The sequence below is a fragment of the Xyrauchen texanus genome, chromosome 31 (genome assembly GCF_025860055.1).
Source record: "Xyrauchen texanus isolate HMW12.3.18 chromosome 31, RBS_HiC_50CHRs, whole genome shotgun sequence".
Lineage (NCBI taxonomy): Eukaryota > Metazoa > Chordata > Actinopteri > Cypriniformes > Catostomidae > Xyrauchen > Xyrauchen texanus.
In genome coordinates this window covers 5,225,408-5,251,250 of record NC_068306.1, presented here as the reverse complement: position 1 = coordinate 5,251,250, position 25,843 = coordinate 5,225,408, and the positions used below count along the sequence as shown (strand labels likewise).

At 43.9% G+C, this 25,843-nt stretch overlaps 1 pseudogene; it reads right to left on the bottom strand.

Moving 5' to 3' along the window:
* Positions 1-8,040: 8,040 nt before the first annotated feature.
* On the bottom strand, positions 8,041-23,918 carry LOC127625566 (neuromedin-K receptor-like; annotated as a pseudogene).
* Positions 23,919-25,843: the final 1,925 nt, after the last annotated feature.

Sequence of the window (25,843 nt, the reverse complement as noted above, 5' to 3'; positions counted from 1 at the left end):
TGAGTGAGCGTGTTAGTGAGCGTGTGAGCTGTGTTAGTGAGTGAGTGAGCGTGTGAGTGGTGTTGGTGGGCGTGTGAGCTGTGTTAGTGAGTGAGTGAGCGTGTTAGTGAGCGTGTGAGCGTGTTAGTGAGCGTGTGAGCAGTGTTAGTGAGTGATTGAGTGTGTGAGCGGTGTTAGTGAGTGATTGAGTGTGTGTTGAGCGGTGTTAGTGAGTGATTGAGTGTGAGTGAGCGGTGTTAGTGAGCGTGTGAGCGGTGTTAGTGAGCGTGTGAGCGGTGTTAGTGAGCGTGTGAGCGGTGTTAGTGAGCGTGTGAGCTGTGTTAGTGAGTGAGCGTGTGAGCGGTGTTAGTGAGCGTGTGAGCGGTGTTAGTGAGCGTGTGAGCGGTGTTAGTGAGCGTGTGAGCGGTGTTAGTGAGCGTGTGAGCTGTGTTGGTGAGTGAGCGTGTGAGCGGTGTTAGTGAGCGTGTGAGCGGTGTTAGTGAGCGTGTGAGCGGTGTTGGTGAGTGAGCGAGCGGTGTTGGTGAGCGTGTGAGCGGTGTTGGTGAGCGTGTGAGCGGTGTTGGTGAGCGTGTGAGCTGTGTTAGTGAGTGAGCGTGTGAGCGGTGTTAGTGAGTGAGCGTGTGAGCTGTGTTAGTGAGTGAGCGTGTGAGCTGTGTTAGTGAGTGAGCGTGTGAGCTGTGTTAGTGAGTGAGCGTGTGAGCTGTGTTAGTGAGTGAGCGTGTGAGCTGTGTTAGTGAGTGAGCGTGTGAGCTGTGTTGGTGAGCGTGTGAGCTGTGTTAGTGAGTGAGCGTGTGAGCTGTGTTAGTGAGTGAGCGTGTGAGCTGTGTTAGTGAGCGTGTGAGCTGTGTTAGTGAGTGAGCGTGTGAGCTGTGTTAGTGAGTGAGCGTGTGAGCTGTGTTAGTGAGTGAGCGTGTGAGTGGTGTTGGTGGGCGTGTGAGCTGTGTTAGTGAGTGAGTGAGCGTGTTAGTGAGCGTGTGAGCGTGTGAGCGGTGTTAGTGAGTGAGTGAGCGTGTTAGTGAGCGTGTGAGCTGAGTGAGTGAGTGAGCGTGTGAGTGGTGTTGGTGAGCGTGTGAGTGGTGTTGGTGAGCGTGTGAGTGGTGTTGGTGAGCGTGTGAGCGGTGTTAGTGAGCGTGTGAGCTGTGTTAGTGAGTGAGTGAGCGTGTTAGTGAGCGTGTGAGCTGTGTTAGTGAGTGAGTGAGCGTGTGAGTGGTGTTGGTGAGCGTGTGAGTGGTGTTGGTGAGCGTGTGAGCTGTGTTAGTGAGCGAGTGAGCGTGTGAGTGGTGTTGGTGAGCGTGTGAGCTGTGTTGGTGAGTGAGTGAGCGTGTGAGTGGTGTTGGTGAGCGTGTGAGCTGTGTTAGTGAGCGAGTGAGCGTGTGAGTGGTGTTGGTGAGCGTGTGAGCTGTGTTGGTGAGTGAGTGAGCGTGTGAGTGGTGTTGGTGAGCGTGTGAGCTGTGTTAGTGAGTGAGTGTGTGAGCGGTGTTGTTGTGTGAGCGTGTGAGCGGTGTTGGTGAGTGAGCGTGTGAGCGGTGTTGGTGAGTGAGCGTGTGAGCGGTGTTGGTGAGTGAGCGTGTGAGCGGTGTTGGTGAGCGTGTGAGCGGTGTTGGTGAGTGAGCGTGTGAGCGGTGTTGGTGAGCGTGTGAGCTGTGTTAGTGAGTGAGTGTGTGAGCGTGTGAGCGGTGTTGGTGTGTGAGCGTGTGAGCGGTGTTGGTGAGTGAGCGTGTGAGCGGTGTTGGTGAGTGAGCGTGTGAGCGGTGTTGGTGAGTGAGCGTGTGAGCGGTGTTGGTGAGTGAGCGTGTGAGCGGTGTTGGTGAGCGAGCGTGTGAGCGGTGTTGGTGAGTGTGTTGCCAGTATTACAGGTTCTGATCCTGGATCAGTACAGATATGAGCAGATTGCTTGTGGCTGCTTTTATAAGTTTGGAGACTGAAGCTGGAAGTTCTTTACTGAATGAGTTTATTTTCTTCTGTTAACCGAAGCCACTTTACATGTCCGTTTGCTGAGCGCGACGAGTTCTGAAGCACTTTCTCACTGCACTGTCCACATGCGTTTGGTTCTGGGTTTGGATTTTACTTCCATCGGCTTCAGCAGGTTTTTGTTTGAATGTGTTTTCAGCTTTCAATAAACGACTGAAATCTGCAACAAACCGCTGCATTCAATTTCCTGGTGTTTATTTTTAATTATGTGGTTTTCCTATTTTAAAGGAATATTCCGGTTCAATACAAGTTCCTCCTTTTCTTTAATTGTGTGTTCCAGTGAGACTTCACAATGGAAGTCAATGGTGTTTAATCTTTTTGGAGGGTTTAAAGTCAGAAATGTGAATCTTATAATTTAATAAAAGCACTTACATTAATTCTGCTGTTTAAACTTGTGCCTTATTTGAGCTGTAAAGATGTTTAAGTCTTAATTTTTTCAGTAAATTTACATCATGGTAATAAAGTTGTAAAATTGTCTGTAACTTCACACAGATGCAGTTAGTAAGTGATTTTATCACAGTAAAATCATGTTAACACATTGTTTTTCTTGTCTATACTGTCAGAATAATAGAGAAGAATTATTTATTTCAGCTGTTATTTCTTTCATCACATTTTCAGTGGATCAGAAGTTTACACACACTGTCAGTATTTGGTGGCGTTGCCTTTAAATTGTTTAACTTGGGTCAAATGTTTTGGGGATCCTTCCACAAGCTTCTCACAATAAGTTGCTGGAATTGTGTCCCATTCCTCCAGAGAGAACTGGAGTAACTGAGTCAGGATTGTAGACCTCAGAATGAGATCAGGACTTTGTGATGCCGCTCCGATATCATGACCTTTGTTGTCCTTAAGCCATTTTGCCACAACTCTGGAGGTGTGCTTGGGGTCATTGTCCATTTGGAAGACCCATTTGTGACCGAGCTTTAACTTCCTGTCTGATGTCTTGAGATGTTGCTTCAATATAGATACATAATGTTCCTTCCTCATGATGTCATCATCTATTTAGTGAAGTGCACCAGTCCCTCCTGCAGCACCCCCATGCTTCACAGTTGGGATGCTGTTCTTCACCCTTTTCCCTCCAAACATACCGATGGTCATTATGGCCAAACAGTTCAATATGTGTTTCATCAGATCAGAGGACATTTCTCCTAAAGTCAGATCTTTGTCCCCATGTGCACTTGCAAACTGTAGTCTGGCTTGTTTATGGTGGTTTTGGAGCAGCGGCTTCTTCCTTGCTGAGCAGCCTTTCAGGTGATGTCCATATAGGACTGGTTTTGCTGTGGATCTAGATACTCGTCCACCTGTTTCCTCCAGCATCTTCACAAGGTCCTTTGCTGTTGTTCTGGGATTGATTTGCACTTTTCACACAAACTACGTTCATCTCTAGGAGACAGAATGCGTCTCCTTCCTGAGCGGTGTGATGACTGTGTGGTCACATGGTGTTTATACTTGTGTACTATTGTTTGTACAGATGAACGTGGCACCTTCAGGGGTTTGGAAATTGCTCCCGAGGATGAATCAGACTTGTGGAGGTCCACAATGTTTTCTGAGGTCTTGGCTGATTTCTTTAGATTTTCCCACGATGTCAAGCAAAGAGACACTGAGTTTAAAATACATCCACAGGTACACCTCCAATTCAGCACACCTCCTATCAGAAGCTAATTGTCTAAAGGCTTGACATAATTTTCTGGAATTTTCCAAGCTGCTTAAAGGCACATTTAACTTACTGTATGTAAACTTCTGACCCACTGGAATTATGATATAGTCAATTAAAAATGAAACAATCAGTCTGTAAACAATTGCTGGAAAAATTACTTGTGTCATGCACAAAGTAGACGTCCGAAACGAACAATCACTGGTATCTAGTGTTTGAGTTTGTGGAACAGATGGTTCTGGATGAACTGGAACAATTCCCGTCTGGACTGGATCCAGTCAAAGTCCGGAAACACCTGTACCAGATCCTGAGGGGTGTTTCCTACTGCCATTGGCACAATGTGAGTGACTGAGGAAACAATCATGTGATCAGCTCAGTGTTTCTGTACTGTAAAGTGCTGTCACAATCATGTTGCACTGAACTTTTCGCAGAGATTGCTTTTCTAGAATTACCAGTAATATGGTGGCGCACTAGTGCAGCAGCTTCAAGACGTACTATATGTAGTTAATAGTGTGTAAGTAGTTTGTAGCAATATATTATGTATTTTACTACCTCAACAGCTTTCTGTACCCACCTCTAATAGATTTGAGTGATGAATGACAAACTTGAACTTGTGATGTTACAGTGATCTTGCAGTTATTTAACAGTGATATCACAGTAATATTGCAGTGGCGTAGCAGTGATAGTGCAGTGATCTTGCAGTTATTTAACAGTGAAGTCACAGTAATATTGCAGTGATGTTACAGTGATCTAGCAGTTATTTAACAGTGATGTCACAGTAATATTGCAGTGATGTTACAGTGATCTAGCAGTTATTTAACAGTGATGTCACAGTAATATTGCAGTGATGTTACAGTGATCTAGCAGTTATTTAACAGTGATGTCACAGTAATATTGCAGTGATGTTACAGTGATCTAGCAGTTATTTAACAGTGATGTCACAGTGATCTTGCAGTTATTTAACAGTGATGTCACAGTAATATTGCAGTGGCGTAGCAGTGATATCACCGTGATCTTGCAGTTATTTAACAGTGAAGTCACAGTAATATTGCAGTGATGTTACAGTGATCTAGCAGTTATTTAACAGTGATGTCACAGTAATATTGCAGTGATGTTACAGTGATCTTGCAGTTATTTAACAGTGATGTCACAGTAATATTGCAGTGGCGTAGCAGTGATATCACCGTGATCTTGCAGTTATTTAACAGTGAAGTCACAGTAATATTGCAGTGATGTTACAGTGATCTAGCAGTTATTTAACAGTGATGTCACAGTAATATTGCAGTGGCGTAGCAGTGATATCACTGTGATAGTGCAGTGATCTTGCAGTTATTTAACAGTGATGTCACAGTAATATTGCAGTGATGTTACAGTGATCTTGCAGTTATTTAACAGTGAAGTCACAGTAATATTGCAGTGATGTTACAGTGATCTTGCAGTTATTTAACAGTGATGTCACAGTAATATTGCAGTGATGTTACAGTGATCTTGCAGTTATTTAACAGTGAAGTCACAGTAATATTGCAGTGGCGTAGCAGTAATATCACCGTGATCTTGCAGTTATTTAACAGTGATGTCACAGTAATATTGCAGTGATATCACCGTGATAGTGCAGTTATTTAACAGTGATGTCACAGTAATATTGCAGTGGCGTAGCAGTAATATCACCGTGATCTTGCAGTTATTTAACAGTGATGTCACAGTAATATTGCAGTGGCGTCGCTGTGATATTCTAGTGATGTTACAGTGATGTCACAGTAATATTGCAGTGGCGTCGCTGTGATATTCTAGTGATGTTACAGTGATTTCACAGTGATGACACTGTAATATTGCAATGGCATCGTAGTGACATTGCCGTGATATTGCAGTGACCTCACCTTGCTGGGAATTCACAGTAATATTGCAGTGAGATTGATAGTGAGTGATGAATGACATGAACTTGATCTAGCTGTGATGTTACAGTGATCTTGCTGTGATTACAGAGCAATGTCTCAATATTGCATTAATCTTGCAGTGATATTGCAGTAACGTCATAGTATTCTTGCTTTGATCTCACTGTGATATTATTGACATTGCTGATATCTTGCAGTGTATTTTTTGTAAAGCTGCTTTGAAATTATGTGTATTGTGAAAAGTACTTTACAAATAATAATGACTTGACTAGAATGTGCTGGTATCTCAGCTCGGTGTGGTCAAACTCTGTGTCGTTGGTTTTGCTCGGACAATGGCAGTCTCTCCTGGTGAGGTTTATACAGATTACATGGCGATGCACCTAACCCCCCCACCCCGAGACCAGCGGCGTGACCCCCCAAACACACTGAACACACACAGACCCAACAACAGACACACATGCTGCAGCACCACATTTGACCACACACACACACACATACAGTGTCAAACATTAATAATAATAATACATTTTCTACAATTAGGGTTAGGGATGCAATTGATCATCATGTTTTGTGGAAGACATGAAAGTCAATCATCCTCAGAGTAGGAAATCGAACATTACACACACTCTCTGGAAATTGATAATTTAATTCATCCCTTTTTAACCCTCAACATAAAATGGCCTTACATTATGTACAGTATATCTATACAAATCACTATTAATATAATTAAAAACACAGACATTCACTCATTGTGAGTCTGTAATAAACACACTCAACACTAGAGGGCAGCATAGGTTTTATTGTGTGTGTGTGTGTGTGTGTGTGTGCGTGTGTGTGTGTCACATGATCCTCACTGGGGATGAAGTACAGCAGAATTCCTCCAGTGACTCCTGCTATAACTCCTGTTAGCACCCCCACAACTCCTTTAACAACATTCATCCATGTCGTGCCTCACTATCACATTATCAGCTGACATTCACACATCATGATGGTATTTTCTGATTTAAATAAAATAAACTTTTTTCACTGTATTAAACTATTGTTTATTTTTTACTCTTTTTGTCACCAGACACATTACAATAACAAAAATTATGTTTCATTTAATTTATGCGAAATATAATGTATTTTTTAGATTTTAAATGTAAATATTTTAAAGAAATTCAGAAATAATACAATTGTGTGTGTGTGACCCGTTCTGAGGGGAATTCACTCTCTCTGACAGTTTCTTTAGAAATGGCTGAGCTGAACGTCTCCAATCGCTTCAGTCTGTAGCACCAGCCCCTCCTTTAACAGTGACTGCAAGATGAGGACATCTTGAATCGTAGAAGGGACTCTTGACTCCCCTTATCTTTCACATCATTCAGACTTCGAGGTGCTCTCTGAGTGCTTTATGGGGAAATGTGCAATGCCACATGGATTTACCTGCCTGAGGATTGTAAAAAGACTCTGAAGGACCTTCGGATCGTTCCTGGAACTGCTGGTAAAGAGGGTGAAGTTGTCTAAAGGCCACTCGCCAGCAGACACAGGTATGGCACAATCCTACTATTAGAATACAGGCAACTGAAGCAACACTTCCGCCAACGCCCACCTCACCACCCCGCAGAGGTCCTGTGCTGTTGAAGCTCAAGGCTTTCGACCACCTCATAAACAGTCACCAGCATTTCACCCAGTTCTCAATTTGAGGAGTCTGAATCTGTTTCTGAAGGCTCTTCACTTTCGAATGTTGAGCACTGCCAATGTTATTCGGTCTGTAATAAGGGAATATTGGTTTGAGGGACATGTACTTTCATGTTCCTGTTCATCACAGGAAGTTTTTGCGTTTCAGTTTATGAAATCAAGCCTACTAGTTCAAGGTTCTTCAGTTAGGTCTGTCCATTGCTCCTTGTGTCTTCACAAGGTGCATGAGTGCAGTACTGTTCCCCCTATGGGCAAGGGGAATACAAATCTTGCCTTATTTGGACGACTGGTTACTCTGTGCCCCCACAAAGCGGCAGGCAGTGCATGACTCCAGAATGCTTTTGGAGCGTGTGTGAAAGCTGTGCCTCTTGGTGAATGAGAAAAGAGCTGCCTGATTTCTAGGAGTGACTGAATTCTCTTGTAATCTCTGCCACCCTGTCACGTGCAGGTAACCAACATTCTGCAACTCCTGGCTCGTTTACACCTGGAGGATCTCTGCAGTACAGAGGGATCCTACAACTGATTGGGATGGTTGAAAAATAGTTACAATTATATTCCACCAGACATCGCCGTTGGCAGATTGTCATTTCTCACAACCGCATTAGCGCATTTAGGTGGTGGAGACAGTTGGATTCCCCTGGATCACGACTGACACGTTCCTTGTCTCCAGGGGGAGACGTGAAATCAGAGGGTCATTTGAGGTTACTGGACACCAGTTCAGTCCACAGACCATATCAATCTGCTGGAGCTATGTACAGTTAACATGGCATTAAGGTATTTCTGGCCAGTCCTGGCTGCCACATTCTTGTTCGATCCGATAACACCTGGACAGTGTTCAAACCTGAACCATCAGGGTGGCATGGATTCCCACAAGTCTTCTTTCCAGAGACCGGCTTCATCCAGATGTAGTGCAGGAGATCTGGCAGCTCTTTGGCAGGGTGGAGGTTGATCCTTTTGTATCAGAGGTGACCACTCACAGTTGCTTATGGTTCACAAGGACAGAAGTGTCCAGCTCTTTGGATCAGGACGCAGTGTCTCATGAATGTCAATACTGCCTAATCTATGCATTTCCTCTTATTCCACTGTTATGGGAGATGCTGCATACAAAGTGTTAGTCTGCCATTGGGAGCAACTTGGGGTTCAGTATCTTGCCCAAGGACACTTCGGCATGTGGAGTCATGTGGGCTGCGAATCGAACCACCAATCCTGCGATTAATGGCTGACCCGCTCTACCACCTGAACCACAGCTGCCCACAAGGGCAACTATATAAGTGCAGAAGTGACCTTATAGTGACATTTACATTCATGTGTTTGGCAGATACTTTTATCTAACAGTGCATTCAAGGAATTGTATCCGTTTGGGAATAATTCAGATATTTAAATGATTTGTGCTGATGTGCTGCAATTATCTAACTGTTCCCATTAGTGTATGTGTGTGTGTGTGTGTGTGTGTGTGTGTGTGTGTGTTGTGAGGCGACTGTGTTTGTTTTACAGTTCAGATGTTTATTAAAGGTTGAATCTATTTATTCCTTTTTAAAGTCGAGCTGTCGGAGCAACTAGTGTGATGAATTACACGTTAAACACAATGCCAGTGTGTGTGTGTGTGTGTGTGTGTGTGTCATCTTACCCTGAACACTGGCATTTATGGTCCTGTACATCTCAGTGTGTGTGTGTGTGTGTGTGTGTGTGTGTGTGCTGTACAGTATCTACTGTTTTATCATTTATGTTTAAAATGTCTTTTTGTGAGCTGTTCGGCTTTACAGTGTGTTTGTCTGTTTGAATCAGACAGCAGTATCACAAAAGTTTGTTTAATGTTACAGCTGATTAGAAACCCCTTGATTGAGGTTCTGTGTCTCCTCACATCAAACGTCACAAAATCACTGTGTTCACAAACCGCACACACACTCACACATATATTTAGTCCTGTTATTGTGAGTGGTCTGATAATCAGTACATTACACAGCTGTAACTTCATTGTTTATGCTGTTCTTCAGAGAATATCTACAGCAGACATAGGATAAAATAAGGATACATTTTATTATTTAATACTGCTGGTTATGAACACAATTAATACTGCACACAACTGGAACAAAACAGTTAAACAATATACGATAAGTGCAAATATGGTTATTCGTTTTGCTTATGGTTATTGAGGGATCACATAATCTGTATTACATAATCAGATTAAATTATTTAGATTTAGCAAAACATGTCATCTAAAATATTTATTTACTGATTAAAAGCTCTCGAGTAAGAACAGACCTCAGATCAGTGTATTTCATATATACAGTGAGAATATAAGAAGTGCTTGACATATGTGATGCAGATCGATTGGCTCTTACCTCTACTTTCCCTTCTGTGCTCACAGGGTTGCCATACAGACCACCACTGAGTGACGGGCGTGTGGAAGGTCGCGATTGGCTGGCGAGGCTGCTGCGGTGACTGGCGCACAAGCTCTTGCGTCTCGCGGGGCTGATGCTGGACTCCATGCACATGGCCGTAAACAAGCTGCTCTGGCGGTCCTGATTTAAGAAGACCGTTTGGAGTTCAAACTTGTCACAGTCCGATACATGAATGAAGGGACACCAGCGAAACACTCGCTTGAATCCAGCACGGAACCTGCAACACACACAGCTCTCAGTAGTGCAGAGGACCGGTACAAAAGACAAAATCACAGTCTGTAGTTGGAGACTCCTCACAGGTCCTAAACCAGCAGCTTCTAAATGCCAAAGACCTGCATCGTTGCAAGAGGATCCTTGGACGGACAGAAAACTTTAAGAATTGTGGCGGAATGATCCGCCCCTCCAGCTCGTTACCCTGCCTCTTAGGGCCGCCCTTCAGCCAGGCTCACAACGGGAGTTCGGCGGGAGTGCGAGAAGAGGTGCAAAATTAATAAGCCTTGTTTAATCAGCGGTGAATGAAGCACACCTGATGGGAATAATGCTTCATCACCGCTGTCTTTATAACGCAGAGTGCACCTGGAGATTTGAAGCCGGCTCCGTGAGATAAATGCCTCTCCGGGGATTAACGCCACACCCACGGTTTGTAACAATGTCAAACTCACGACTCCAGGTGTGATAGTCAACGTCAATATTCGCTGAGATACCAGAAACCACACATAATGTGCATTGAAACGCATTCCTATTTCAGGATTATTCTCATTCCCGTATCAAGTGAACATACTGTACAAAACTAAAATAATGCAATATCATAGAGGAAATTTATCCTCTTAAGATATTGTAGGAATTATCCAGATATGGAATGAGATTATTAAGAAAACTGTTATCAACTCCTACATGCCAACTGAATAAAATAAGGCAAAATTAAACATTTCACACAGAGTTTAGTGAGTTTATCATATTATTGATTCAAACACAAAGTGGCTGTTCTATACGACAAGCTCTGCACGCTTTGCTAGTTTTTAAAACGTTTTGTATCATAAACCGGTGATATTCGATACACCCTGCTACATAACTGTTCGATGAAGACAATATGTCAAAGAATTCAAAATCCTCTGTCTCTGGAGACATTAAAACACACTTCCGTGCTCAAGCTGAAACCCCAGACAGGGCCGCAGATCAGGGACTCCTGGTTGCTGACTCAGAGGATCTTGCTGGAATACGTCAATCGTTCTCTGCCATGGAGACAAAATTCACTGAATTGGTCACAAGAGAGTGTTGGACGTCGAGAAACGGATCAATTATCTAGATTCATCGCAGAGGGAATTATCTCCTGATCCGTTAGTGACCAAGACAGACTTTGGAAAAAGTTGGAAGACCTTGAGAATCATAGCCAGCGAAACAACGTCCGAATTGTTGTAATTCCTGAGAAAGAAGGCGGCAGAGATATGGTGAAATTCCTAGATGAGCTCTGCTCGACATAACTGGAATGATAATTTCCCTTTCTGCTGTCTAGCAGAGCTATACACATTCCCCCGTGGGGAGTTCACTAAATGCACAAACTACACAGTTTAGAGATACCCCATCAAACAGGTCAATCAGAAATAGTCAAAACTGACCTTACCTGTTTGTGGAATATCCAGGACGAGCCCCCAGAACTGTTAGGAATATTTGGAATATCGTGGTGGTCCCAAAATTCCCTGGTCCCTCTAGTTTATGTCTCATGTGCCCAGTCAGGTTACAGTCTTCCGGAAGGGAGGAGAAAGAACAACAACACACAGAGTGTCTATATTCAATCTGCTCAAAGTTTATTACAGTAAGCATAATATTTATACCTTTCATAGAACAAAGAACAGCCAATAGAAGAATGACAGCAAGGCTCGCATGGTCAAGGACACAAAACTGTTTATACCAGAATAGTACAGGAACAAAACCATATAAGGCAGTCCTAGATATTTGTTACTTATATAACTGAGATATTTAGCTCACAAAAAAGGAGTAAGTGCTCGTTGGAGCACAGAACATTCCAAAAGAGGAAGATAAGAGGAACTAACAGCAGCTACGGAAGGTCATGCACTCTTCGGGCGTGTGGTGTGCTTCTGTGGTTAGCTAAGCACACATACATACAGAGTTAGATGTCAAACAAAGACAGCATGTACAATTTATATTTCTCACAAGGCCATAAGCTGGAAATCGAATGAGCTGACAGAGTTCTGGCTCTAAGACCAACTGAGGGAGACAGGCACGATCAATTCTGGCCAAATTTCTGAGATCATCCGATAAAGATCTCGCGTTACGTGAGGCGAGGAGTAAAGGAAAGCTTTCTTGGAAGAACCACAACATTTTCTTGTTCCCAGACTTTGTGTATTTGACAAGAGAGAAACATGATCGATTCAAGGAATGCAAGAAACTCTTACATCAGTGGAAGATCGCTTTTGCACTGATGTTAACGGCCAAATTGAGAAAAGATGCTAAAGATAACTGCAAAATATTCAGAGGCAAAGGTTGATTTTGGCTAATATTTACACATCTAACGTTGATGATCAGGGCTGTTTTATAGATCTTGAAGGGATGTTGCAAGCCACTGGAACCCCTCATGATATAATATTGGGAGGAGACTTTAACCTGTTGATGGACTCAGTCCTTGATCATTGTGAAGCAAAAGTGTGTAAGTCCTCTAGAGCAACACTGATGCTTCTCAGGATGTGTAGAAATAGTGCAGATATTTGGTGACTTCTGAACCCATCTGGTAGAGACTATACATTCTTTCATCAGTCCATAAGATTTATTCTAGAATAGATTGTATATCTAATTCCCTCATTTCATCTGTTGTTGAACATTTTAGTCTCAGATCATGCTCTGGTGAGTTTAGAGGTGTTGCCACATACAGAGAAAAATAAATCCAAATATTTCTCCCATAATATCTTGAGAGAAGACGAAGCTCCATCCCATGACTCTGAATTATCAGGGAGTAATACACTGATGCTTCATGACCTTTTCCAAAAGCAGTAATCACCATTTACAGAGTATCTGCCGCTTTAGGGGGGGGTGTATGCTACTCCCAAAAATAGTACAGAGCAGGTGGCGCAGCTGTAAATACCTAAAGAACTGAGATGCTCGATGCAACATTTAAATACATTTCCAAATTAATACTCTGGACACTTTTGTCCAAACCATGTGCAATTGTGAGATAACGGGGTGTAACTTAAATTCTCTGGTTAGTTTGGGTAATTAGGCAAGAACTTCCTGTTCGATACAAAACTAGGGAGGGGCTCTCTCAGGTGGAGTGATCAATGAGCCAAATGTCTGAGACCAAACGCATAATAATAAAACTAAATCTTGGGTAGGCCTAGTCCACCTTTATCAATCGGCCCATGTAACTTACTGAAATGTAATCTGGGATGTTTCCCATTCCAAATTAAGGACTTCACTATGATCTCAAACTGCTTGAAATAAGAGAGGGGCACATCTACAGGGAGAGACTGTAGCAGGTGGTTGAATTTTGGAATATAATTCATTTTAATAACATTAACCTTCCCAATCATAGATAAATATAATGAAGCCCACCTGCCCACATCGCTCGAAAAACATTTTATTAAAGCATCAAAATGAACTCTGACTAAATCACACAAATGTGCTGGGAATAAAATGCCCAAATATTTAATGCCCTGTTTGGGCCACTGGAAGACACCGGCTGGAAAGCCGTTACTGGCTGTCAGAGCCAAAGCTTCAGATTAGACCAATTGGCAAGGCATAGATCTAATGGGGTCAGAGACGAATAATAAAATATCATCAATGTAAAGCAAAAGTTTATGCGCCACACCTCCCGCCATCACCTCTGGAAAATCCTCCTCCTTTCTTATCACGGCTGCTAATGATTCCAGGGCAAGACAGAACTTTGATCTTTATCGGATGATCTCAGAAATTTGTCCAGGATTGATCGGGTCTGTCTCCCTCAGTGGATCTTAGAGCCGGAACTCTGTGAGCTCGCTCGATGTTCAGTTTATGGCCTGTTATGTCGAGCAGACTCGGGAAGAGCTCATATAGGAATTTCACCTTATCTCTCCCTTCTTCATGCTCAGGAATTCCAACAATTCAGATATTGTTCCTGCAGCTCCTATTCTCAAGATCTTCAAGTTTTTCAAGAATGTGTTCCAAATCAATTTTGGTAGGAAAAGGATTTTGGTAATCTGGATTAGCAGATAATTCCCTCTCCGATGACTCCAGATAATTGATCAATTTTCTTGACGTCCGACAGTCTTGTAACCAACTCAGAGAACTTTGTTTCCATCGCCGTAATCGATTTACGGATTACAGCAAGATCTTCAAAGTCAGCAACAACCTTCGTCAACATCACTAACACGTTGGATAGTTGACGCTGGATTTAAGTGTCATAAGTGTCTTTTTACATCTCCAGAGCCCTAAGATTTTGAATTCTTTGTCATATTGACTTCAAAGTGCAAATATTAGCAGTGTGTATCAAATCTCACCGCATTATAAGGCAAAAAGAATTTAAAATTAGCAAAGTGTGCAGAGCTCGTCATTTACATGCCGTCATGTCTGTGCTAGCTTCTTTACTACTCCAGCCACTATGAGAACTTGACAGTGTGATACTGATGATATTGTTGACTTTTGTATGACAAAGAGCCTGCTATGTTACTTAATTGTGAGTCACTTTGGATACAAGCGTCTGCCAACTACTAATTGTAAATGTGGTGTGTGTGTGTGTGTGTGCAGTGTGGGTTTATATAGTGTGTGATGTGTGTGTGTGGTTGTGTGGTGTTTGTGTTGTGTACTGTGTGCAGTGTGTGTGTGTGTGTGTATAATGTGGATGTGTAGTGTGTGTGTGAGTGTGTGTGCGTGTGTGTTTGTTGTGTGCAGTGTGTAGTTTGTGTGTATATGTAGTGTGTGTGTGAATGCGGTGTATGTGTATAGTGTGTGTTGTGTGCAGTGTAGTTTGTGTGTGTGTGGTGTGTGTGTTGTGTACTGTGTTTGTTGTGTGCAGTGTGTTGTTTGTGTGTATATGTAGTGTGTGTGTGAATGCGGTGTATGTGTATAGTGTGTGTTGTGTGCAGTGTGTAGTTTGTGTGTGTGTGGTGTGTGTATGTGTAGTGTGTATGTTGTGTGCAGTGTATGTATAGTGTGTGTGTGTTGTGTGCAGTGTGTATATGTAGTGTGTGTGTGAATGTAGTGTGTGTGTGTTGTGTGTAGTTTGTGTGTATATGTAGTGTGTGTGTGAATGTAGTGTGTATAGTGTGTGTTGTGTGTTTGTGTAGTGTGGTACCTGCTGTTCAGGCAGCAGTATATTATAGGGTTGTTCACTGATGAGCTCATTGACAGCCACAGCACTGACAGATAAATCTGCTGGATGAACGTCCATTTATTCAGCTGTCTGTTGAGACCCGTTACGATCAAATACATGTGATACGGCAGTCAACAGATTGCAAACGTCACCACCATGATCAACATCATCTTCTCAGCCTACACACAACATGACAACAAAATTAGTCATAAACTGTGAGAAAATAAACACATGTGCGATGGTGTTACCATGGTGACTTGTTAGGTTATTTGACAATTAAATTACAAAACAAACATTTACAAAAACATCTAAAACACAAGCGAAACAGACAACAATTACAGACAGAAAAATTAACACAAGAAAAAATGAAAAAATCTGGTTAAATTTACAGACTATTTGAACGCTACCTCAGACAAAATACACACACTGATCGGACTAATCAGGTCACAGTCTGTAAGACTCAATAAAAGTAGGGTCGGGACAGGGGGGCTGGGATTGGGCAGGGCATCTTTCTCCAATGAGCAAACACTCAATAGGGCATGACACTGAACATTCTAACCCTAACCCTAAACAAGACTAACCAAAAACCAGACTTACCCTAAACCAGACCAACCCTAACCCAGACTAAATCTAACCCTAAACTAGACTAACCCTAAAATCACAGAGTCCTCAAGAAACAGCAACCGACACCTCGCATCACTGTGGTTGATGGGGGAACACCTGGAATAGATTTACAGCAGGGGTCTGTTTCACTGGCTAGTCAGGTAAGTTTTATTTAGTTTGTGCCAACCCTGGATTTTTGGTACCAATAAGGTGGGTTGGTTTTTACCAGTGTTCAGCACTATAGTAACTCACAATGCACGGCCAATCTGTTCTGGAGCAGGTGTTATTCTAGGTAACAGATGCTGAACCAATCAGATGAGTAAAGGGGCATCTCTGATGCAGTCACTCCCTCGTCTCTCCTAAAGTCGACTTTACAGAAATTGTTTTAGAAATCCACAAAATCAACTCTTTATGGTAATTATTTAAATAAGAGTTTAAATACACCTTTTTTCCTGATCATTTACCTTCTTCAGTCATAAAACAGAAGACATGTACAAAAATATAAACACCATGTAAAATTATCTGTAAAACATTTATACAACGCCTGCCAATGCCAGAGCCTTGAGATGTGGTGCTGATGCATCGCAGGTGACCCGAGTTCAAGCCCTGGCTTGTGAGGTCCTTTCCCAATCCCATTCCCACTCTTCTCCCTCTCATTCCCTGTCACCTCTCTACTTTCCCTATCCCAGTAAAAAGCAAAAAAGCCCCCCCAAAATAAGCCTGCCAATAATGATGTATTGTAAAATATTAAAAGCTTAATCACTCCACAAGATGGCTTGTCAAACCCCTTCTTTCATGGACTCAATTTGAAAGAGAAGGCACATCTATACGCCAAATACATCTTCATTGCTTGTCATGTTGCTAGAAGCTAACACATCATTGTATATCATTGTCTCATGCAGTGATCCAAATGCTCACTTTTTATTCGTTAACCTGGTGTGGCAGTAGGTGGCAGCCATCACCATGAGAGGCAGGAGATAAAACAGCACTGCCACAATCATATGATACCTAAAGAACGAACACACACACACACACACACACAGACAGATTAAGGACTGTATCATGCACATGTATCTGAATTAAGCAGAAATGTCACATAGGATCTTTTAGTGCTAATTGATTTGTATGAAGTCTAACATATGTGATGATACTTCATAAAGTGGTCAAAGGTGACCATCTCTCACATGAAGGGGTCGTGTAAATAAAATATAAATAAAATGTAGATATAAATAAAAATCTCTGTCATCTTTTGTCCTTGCTACAGTGTATAGATCACCCGGGCCTTATTCTGATTTCATTGGTGAATTTGTTTATCAGATCTTGTAGTTACTGTAGATAGAGCCTTAATTGTTGGTGACTTCAACATTCACATAGATAATGTAAATGACACTTTGGGATTAGCATTTATCGATATTCTCAACTCTCTTGCAGTCAGACAAAATGTAACAGGACCAACTCATCGCCATAATCATACGCTAGATTTAATTCTGTCATATGGAGTTGATGTTGATAATATAGAAATTCTGCAGCAGAGCGATGACATCTCGGATCATTACCTCGTCTCTTGTATGCATCAATCAGCTAATGTTACTCAATCTACACCACGCTATCGTTCAGGTAGAACTATTCTTTCCACCACTAAAGATAGCTTCACTAATACTCTTCCAGATCTATCTCATATACTCAATAAACCCCAAAGCCCAGAAGAACTTGATGAAATAACAAAAAATATAAATGCAGTCTTCTCTAGCACTCTTGATATTGTCGCCCCACTTCGATTAAAGAAAATTAAAGAAATAAGCCCTGCACCATGGTACAATGATCACACTCATGCTCTCAAGAGAGCAGCTCGGAAAATGGAGCGCATGTGGAAAAATACAAAATTAGAAGTATTTCGTGGTGTATGGAATACTTCTAATTTTGTATCTGGCCCTTACCCACCTGGACAAAAAGTATGCATTGAATACTGTTCATAGACTTCAGTTCAACATTCAACACAATCATTCCCCAGCACCTGATTGGAAAGCTGAACCTGCTGGTCCTGGACACCTCCCTCTGCAACTGGATCCTGGACTTCCTGACTGGGAGATCTCAGTCAGTCCGGATCGGGAACAGCATCTCCACCACCACCAGTCTGAGCACTGGGGCCCCCCAGGGCTGTGTGCTCAGTCCACTGCTGTTCACTCTGCTGACTCACGACTGAGCATTGAGAACATAGACAGAGAATACACACATGCTCCACAGGAAACAAATCAACATAAATAAAGTCATATACATGAGCTGTTAACTGTGGGTCATCATCATATTTCTATCAGTTCAGGTTAGAGAAATGGGATAACAATAAGTGACACTTCAATTAAGGCTCTCATTAATTAGTGGTGATCTGGATGAGTTAACGAGGCATCCAGGTGATGCAAATATTTCTCTGTTGGGCTATAAAAGTCCTGGTTTGACTGAAACTTCAGTATAGCTGGATTGGTTTTCATAGTAGTTCATCTTGTGGTCAAACATGAGTGCTGTTAAAATTGCCATTGTTCTGGCTCTTTGTCATCAGTTGCTGTGGAATGGTGAGTTTATTTTTGTGTCTGAAGCAGTACCAGATCTCATTGTGTTCTACTAAACATGTGAAGAGCTGTTCTGCATTTAAATCACAAATGTGTACAAGACATCGAGTCTTTTGACTTCCAAGAGGAAGTGTGTTGCAGATGAGCAAACCATGTAAACCCAAACCTCTCCAGATGTAAACATGCACATCAAATGGACATCTGGGTGATTTAATGTGTGCTATCAGGGAGTAATATTGAAACTGATTCTGTTATGCCACATTTGTGTTTACAAGCTTCTGTGTTTTCAGCTCTTGGTTCTTCAGTTGAACATGGTTCTTCTATTGACTCATCGTGGAGTGCTGTTAGGCGAGTTGTCCGAGAAGATAAAGGTGTGTATTTGTTCCTTCCATCTGATGTGCTGGGTTTCATTTTCCCCTACAGTCAGTTAACTCGCGGGTTAAAGATCAAATCAAATCAAATCACTTTATTGTCACACTACCATGTACACAAGTGCAACAGTAGGTGAAATTCTTGTGTGCAGTTCCGAGCAACATAGCAGTCATGACAGTGACGAGACATATACCAATTACAGTAAACCCCATACTTACACAACACAATTTACAAATCAAATGTACACATACTAACACAACACAATTTACAAATCAAATGTACACATACTTACACAACACAATAATTATATACAATGTACAGTAAACAATACACACAATATAGAATACACAATATACAATAAGTAAGAGTATATTAAATATATATATTAAGTAGTATATTGAGGAGAATATGTTGACAGTCCAGTGTGAGATTATAGCTGAATAAAGTGCAGTGCTAATTATTGATCCTGATAGATCAAGTGTTCAACAGTCTGACTGCTTGGGGGAAGAAGCTGTCATGTAGTCGGCTGGTGCGGGTACTGATGCTGCGATACCACCTGCCTGATGGTAGCAGTGAGAACAGCCCATGACTCGGGTGGCTGGAGTCTCTGATGATCCTCCGAGCTTTTTTTCACACACCGCCTGTTATATATGTCCTGGAGGGAGGGAAGCTCACCTCCGATGATGTGTCTGGCAGATTGCACCACCCTTTGCAGGGCTTTGCAGTTGTAGGCGGTGCTATTGCCGTACCAGGCGGTGATGCAGCCAGTCAGGATGCTCTCTACAGTACTGGTGTAGAACCGTGTGAGGATGTGCTGGTTCATTCCAAACTTCCTCAGCCGTCTCAGGAAGAAGAGGTGCTGGTGAGCCTTCTTCACAACGGCCTCAGTGTGGATGGACCATGTGAGTTCTTCAGTGATGTGGACACCGAGGAACTTGAAACTGCTGACTCCTTACTGGTGCTCCATTAATGGTGATGGGGCTGTGTTCTCCTTCTTTCCTACTGAAGTCCACCACAAGCTCCTTGGTTTTACTGATGTTGAGGGAGAGGTTGTGCTCCTGACACCAGCGTGTCAGAGTGTGCACCTCCTCTCTGTAGGCTCTTTCATCATTGTCAGTGATCAGACCTACCACCGTCGTATCGTCAGCAAACTTAATGATGACATTGGAGCTGTGTGTTGCCACACAGTCATGTGTGTACAGGGAATACAGGAGTGGGCTGAGAACACAGCTCTGCGGGGCTCCAGTGTTGAGGGTCAGTGATGAGGAGGTGTTGCTGCCCATTCTAACCACCTGACGTCTGCCTGACAGGAAATCCAGGATCCAGCTGCACAGCGAGCCGTTTAGCCCAGAGCCCGGAGTTTCTCATCAAGCTTGGAGGGCACTATGGTGTTGAATGCTGAGCTGTAGTCTACAAACAGCATTCTCACATATGTGTTCATTTCTCCAGATGGGAGAGAGCAGTGTGTAGTGTAGATGCAATGGCATCATCAGTGGAGCGGTTGTTGCGGTAGGCAAACTGCAATGGGTCCAGAGAGGTGGGCAGAACAGAGCAGATGTAATCTCTGATTAACCTCTCAAAGCATTTGCTGATGATGGGGGTCAGAGCAACAGGACGCCAGACATTTAAGCAAGTGATTATAGCTTGCTTCGGTACAGGCACAATGGTTGATGTTTTGAAGCATGTGGGGACTACAGACAGGGAGAGGGACAGATTGAAAATGTCCATAAACACACCAGCCAGTTGATTCGCACACGCTCTGATGACGCGGTCCGGAATGACGTCTGGACCCGCGGCTTTACGGATGTTCACCCGTCGGAAGGATTGTTACATCCACAACAGAGACGGAGAGTGAATCAACCTCTGTAGCGTCAGCCGCGAATACTCTCTCCGCGAGGGCGGTGGTGTTGTCCTCGAAATGAGCATAAAATGTATTAAGTTCGTCCGGGAGAGATGCAGTGGTGTTCACGGCGGAGTCTTTATTCCGTTTGTAGTCTGTGATGGTATTAATTCCCTGCCACATACTTCTAGAGTCAGTGGTGTTGAACTGACCTTCAAGTTTGTGCCTGTAGTGGCGTTTAGCTTCACTGATGGTGTTACAGAGGGCATAACTGGCTTGTTTACGCTCCTCCGTGTTAGAAAAATTAAAAGCGGAGGACCGCGCATTGAGTGCCGCGCGAACCTCGCCGTTAACCCATGGTTTCTGGTTGGGGTATATCCATATTGTTTTGGTCGGAACAACATCCTCTACGCACTTCCTGATGAAACACGTTACGCTGTCAGCGTAAACCTCGATGTCGTCATCAGAGGCGGACCGGAACATCTCCCAGTCCGCGTGATCAAAAGAGTCTTGTAGCGCAGAGTCTGATTGGTCCGACCAGCACTGGATCGTTCTGAGGGCGGGTGCTTCCCGTTTCAGTTTCTGCCTGTAAGCGGGCAGTAGAAGAACGGAAGAGTGGTCCGATTTGCCAAATGGGGGGCGGGGGAGGGATTTGTAGCCTTCCCGGAAGGGAGAGTAACAATGATCTAAAACCCGATCCCCTCGTGTGTTAAACTTTATGTGTTGGTGGTATTTTGGAGCGATTGTTTTGAAGTTGGCTTTGTTAAAGTCCTCGGTAACAATGAACGCAGCCTCAGGGTGCGCGGTTTCCTGCTCACTTATACTCCCATACAGTTCCCTGAGTGCACTGCATTTTATTTTCATGAGCCGTGTATTAAAAGTAACTTCTCATTGTAATGCAAATTAAGCTCCTGATTCATCTGCCAATGGTACCTGGACTCGGACCAAGGTGGCATTGCCCTATGATGCCCCTGATGGCAATGCTACCTTGACCCAGTATGCTTCTGAAAACAATGCCATCTTGGTTGACGCTCCTGAAGGCAGAGATAGGAGTGCTAGGTTCTGGTTGGCCTGGTAATGGTGACTTAACCCAGACCAATTCTACAGCATCTGTCAGTGGTGGTTTGAGGCAGGACTTTCCTTGTAGGATCTGATTCTATTGACCAGCTCTTCAGCCATGAGTGTTCAGCCATGAGTGTTCAGTATAACTCTTTGGACAGGATGCTTAAGAGCCCTCTTCTGGTGCATCTTTACCCAGTGATGTCAGTATTGAGGCAGGACACATTGTGCAACTGATCTGTAGATTCTTGATGTGTTTAATAAACCATGATTTGCTCATAGCTTGTGTTCCTCTTGCTTCTGGTAAATTAAACTTGTGGCACAGGTGTTTGTGGTGGGCGTTCAACTTGCACTTTCATTCAACTTTATCATCTGTCCCTTTAAAACTGCCCCCTTTTTGGGGTTGAGTATTGTGGCACTTAACCACTATCCAAATCCATTGTACTGCTTGCTTCAATGACTAGTGTGACCATTCCAACATCTCAATTGAACCCCATTATGATCGCAATCTGTCTCAACTTAATGAAGACAGATGCAACTTTGTCCATGATTTACTGTCAGGCAAATTCCTCCAGTTCTAACAGGCTCTTCTAGAAGGGAAGCCTTTTTGTGTGACTGAATGGTAGCTTTACACCCTTACTATTAACCCTTCCTTGGTCTTCTGGGTCATTTTGACCATTTTTGAATTGACACTGCTTTTATCATGTCCAGCCTGAAACTTCATGACATCCGCCACAGTTATTCTGAAACTTAATGTTTTTGTATTCACACTGCCATGTCTTTTTTTTTTTTTTTTTTTAAAGGGTAAAATCGACCGTTCAATTTCAAGAGTTTACGATGCCAGCTCTGTTTGCACTGTTTCTACTTTTGGTCTTGTTCGTGTAAGTGCCAGTTACATTAGCCCTGTGTCTCTGATCACTAGGACCCCATGTTGTGAATCAGTATATCGTGGGCACTAATTCGGGCCCTGGCAAGGGTGTTCATCCAGTGAACCTTGGGACACTTATGACTCCATCACCCATGCCCCATTAACTAGCTTGTGCATTGAAGTGCAGCTGTTTATTGACACAGTTGCTGTATAAGTGACAATCAATTTCCTAAATGTACAAGTTATGAATATTACAAGGAACTAAATATAAAGGAATTATAAAAGATTGTTTATGACAAGTACCCATGTTCATACTAAATCTATGTTTAAACACTAACCCTTAACACTTGGTTTAATATTTCAAAGCATGACTTGCACTATACATAGTAATTTTTACATTATATGCATGATGTTAGTCAGGGGGGAACGGGCCCCCACAGTGAGTCTGGTTTAGGGTTAGGGTGGGGTTAGTCAGAGGGGAACTGGCCCCCACAGTGAGTCTGGTTTAGGGTTAGGGTGGGGTTAGTCAGGGGGGAACGGGCCCCCACAGTGAGTCTGGTTTAGGGTTAGGGTGGGTTTAGTCAGAGGGGAACTGGCCCCCACAGTGAGTCTGGTTTATGGATAGGGTGGGGTTAGTCAGAGGGGAACTGGCCCCCACAGTGAGTCTGGTTTAGGGTTAGGGTGGGGTTAGTCAGAGGGGAACTGGCCCCCACAGTGAGTCTGGTTTAGGGTTAGGGTGGGGTTAGTCAGAGGGGAACTGGCCCCCACAGTGAGTCTGGTTTAGGGTTAGGGTGGGGTTAGTCAGAGGGGAACTGGCCCCCACAGTGAGTCTGGTTTATGGATAGGGTGGGGTTAGTCAGAGGGGAACTGGCCCCCACAGTGAGTCTGGTTTATGGATAGGGTGGGGTTAGTCAGAGGGGAACTGGCCCCCACAGTGAGTCAGGTTTCTCCCAAGGTTATTTTTCTCCATTAATCAACATCTTATGGAGTTTTGTGTTCCTTCAGTCGCCTTCAGCTGCTCACTGGGTTTATTAATACAATTATTATTTCATTAATTATACACAATTCACAATCATATTTAATCCAACTACACAATGATCAATCTGAGACATTATAGATATGACAGTTTCATTAATAATAAATGTTTATGCATGATTTCCTGTAAAGATGCTTTGAAACCATGTGTGTTGTGAAAGCGTTATACAAATAAAAATGACTTGACTTGTAAATAGGGTGAGGTTGACTAACCTTGCATACACTGACTGGAGGTAATGCAGGACACACACATACACACTCACACAGACAGAGAGAGACCACATATCAAACATTTCTCATTTTAATGACTAAAGACGAACCCTAAAAAAATGTGTCACCTGTCTAACGCGATGGCGCTCATGGAGTAGATTCTGCCGAACACCACGTCAACCGGATAGAAGTTTTGGAAGTAGCAGTACGCGTCACCGAAGTACCAGTCCCCGTGCGCGGCGTATACAAAATTGACGGTTGCATTGAGCGCGGCCACGGAAACGTCAGACACCGCGAGGTTCAGCAGAAAGTAGTTGGTGACCGTTCTCATCGTCTTGTGCGCAATAATGATCCAGATGACGATTAGGTTTCCGGTCACAGCCACCAGCACGAACGCGAGCGACCAGAGCGTGACGCGCCACGGAGACTGCGCAAACCTGTTAGTGAAGTTTGAGTGATTCCCTGATGCGGACATGACTAGAGCTGTCTGTCTCTCTCTCTCTCTCTGTGTGTATGTGTGTGTCTCTCTTTCTGTTTCAGAGTGTGTGTGTGTGTGTGTGTGTGTGTGTGTGTGTGTAGAGAGAGAGAGAGAGAGAGAGAGATATCAGGGGCAGAGAGGTGAAGAGAGGGCTGATAAACCCTCATAATGAAAAAGCAGTGAAGAGAAGGAATAAATACAGTTTCCTATCTGTCACTCACTCGACGTTGTGTCGATGAAGTGACACTAGGGGTCACTCTTGGGAGCCCGAGACACTCCTGATCTAGATAAAAGGCCAATGGTAATTGGCGAGTGGTATTTGCATGCCACTCCCCCGAACATATGTGAAACCGCTCATTAAGATATTCTCTTCAGAGCAGAGCGGTCGCTATTGATTTAGCTGAATTCCCACAGCTTCCATTCACCTCTGCTGGATTCTGACAGCGCATGAAGCGGATTCTTCCCCCTCTGCACTGGTGCACTACAGAGATCGCCCCTGGGCGCTTCGGCAGAACAAACTAAAAGAGTATATTCTAAAAGAGCGGCACACATGAAAATGTCTTTTTAAAGATGCATCTTTTTAAAAATGACTTTCCATCTGTGTGGGTGTCCGTTTGTGGATGCGTCATGTTCTCACTGTGAGAACATGACCATGGCAAAGTTGCGGTCACGGCTTGCCTTCTTAAGGAAGCAACCCACCCCAGTGGCACCCCGCCTCAGTCCTTCTACTTAAGGTTTTGAGGCCAGCGCGGCTAGCACTGGGGGCAATTTGGGGACCACCTCTGCCGGGTAAATCCCCACGGACCTAACATTCCCCAGCACGCTTGTTTGCCCCAATCAGACTTCCGGGTGCGTGCGATGACTCATCACAGGGTGAGTTTGACCTTTTGTCCGGGGCCCACGAAGGTGATGAGATCTCGAGCGCAGCATCAGAGAGCGGGCTCGTCCAGTCAGATGTGGAAGCCTCAGCTGGGCTGAGGTCACCCATTCACACGATGACACAGAAATTAAAGGCATGCTTTCCCGGGCAGCCATGAGCGTCGGGCTAGAGTGGAACCCTCCACTCTCCCTTGAATCCTCACGGCTGGATGATTCGTTCCTGGGCCCAAAGGGCCGCTCACAGCCAAGCCCGCCCCAGTTCCTTTCTTCACGGAAGTGCATGAGGAGCTGACAAGATCGCGGATGGCACCTTTTACAGTCCAGTCCCGATCTTTCGGCTCCCCCTCCCTCACTACCCTCGATGGTGGGGTGGCCAAGGGGTATGCGGTGATGCCCAGAGCAGATAAGGTGCTCCCGGTGCATCTATGCCCACAGAGCGCCGCCGCCTGGCGCGGGCACCCAAAGCTCCCGTCTAGCGCCTGTCCCTGACGGCCAAAGCCTATGGTGCTCTTTGACAAGCCGCCTTTGCCCTGCACACCATGGCTTTCCTACAAGTCCACCAAGCCAAGGCGCTAAAAGAACTGCAAGAGGGTAGTTCCACCCGAGGATTGATGCAGGAACTGCGCTCGGCATCGAGCCCCCCGCAGGAAGCAGATGCCACCATGAAGAAAGGGTTTTAAAGCTCCTACTTCATTGTACCGAAGAAAGGCCGAAGAAAGGTTGCGGCCAATCTTCAACCTGCGAGTACTGAACAAGGCTTTACATAGAATCATGTTCAAAATGCTGATGCAAAAACACATTGTAGCGAGCGTCCGACATCAAGATTGGTTCGCTGCAGTAGACCTGAAGGACACATACTTCATCTCAATTCCACCTCGACGCAGACCCTTCCTGCCATTTGCACTCGAGGGCCAGGCGTACCAGTACATGATCCTCCCTGTCCCTGCTGTTCGTATCCTCAACTATCTCAACGACTGATTAATCCAAGTTCACTCATGTGTTGTGTGTGCACAGGGAACTGGTGCTTACCCACCTCAGCCGGC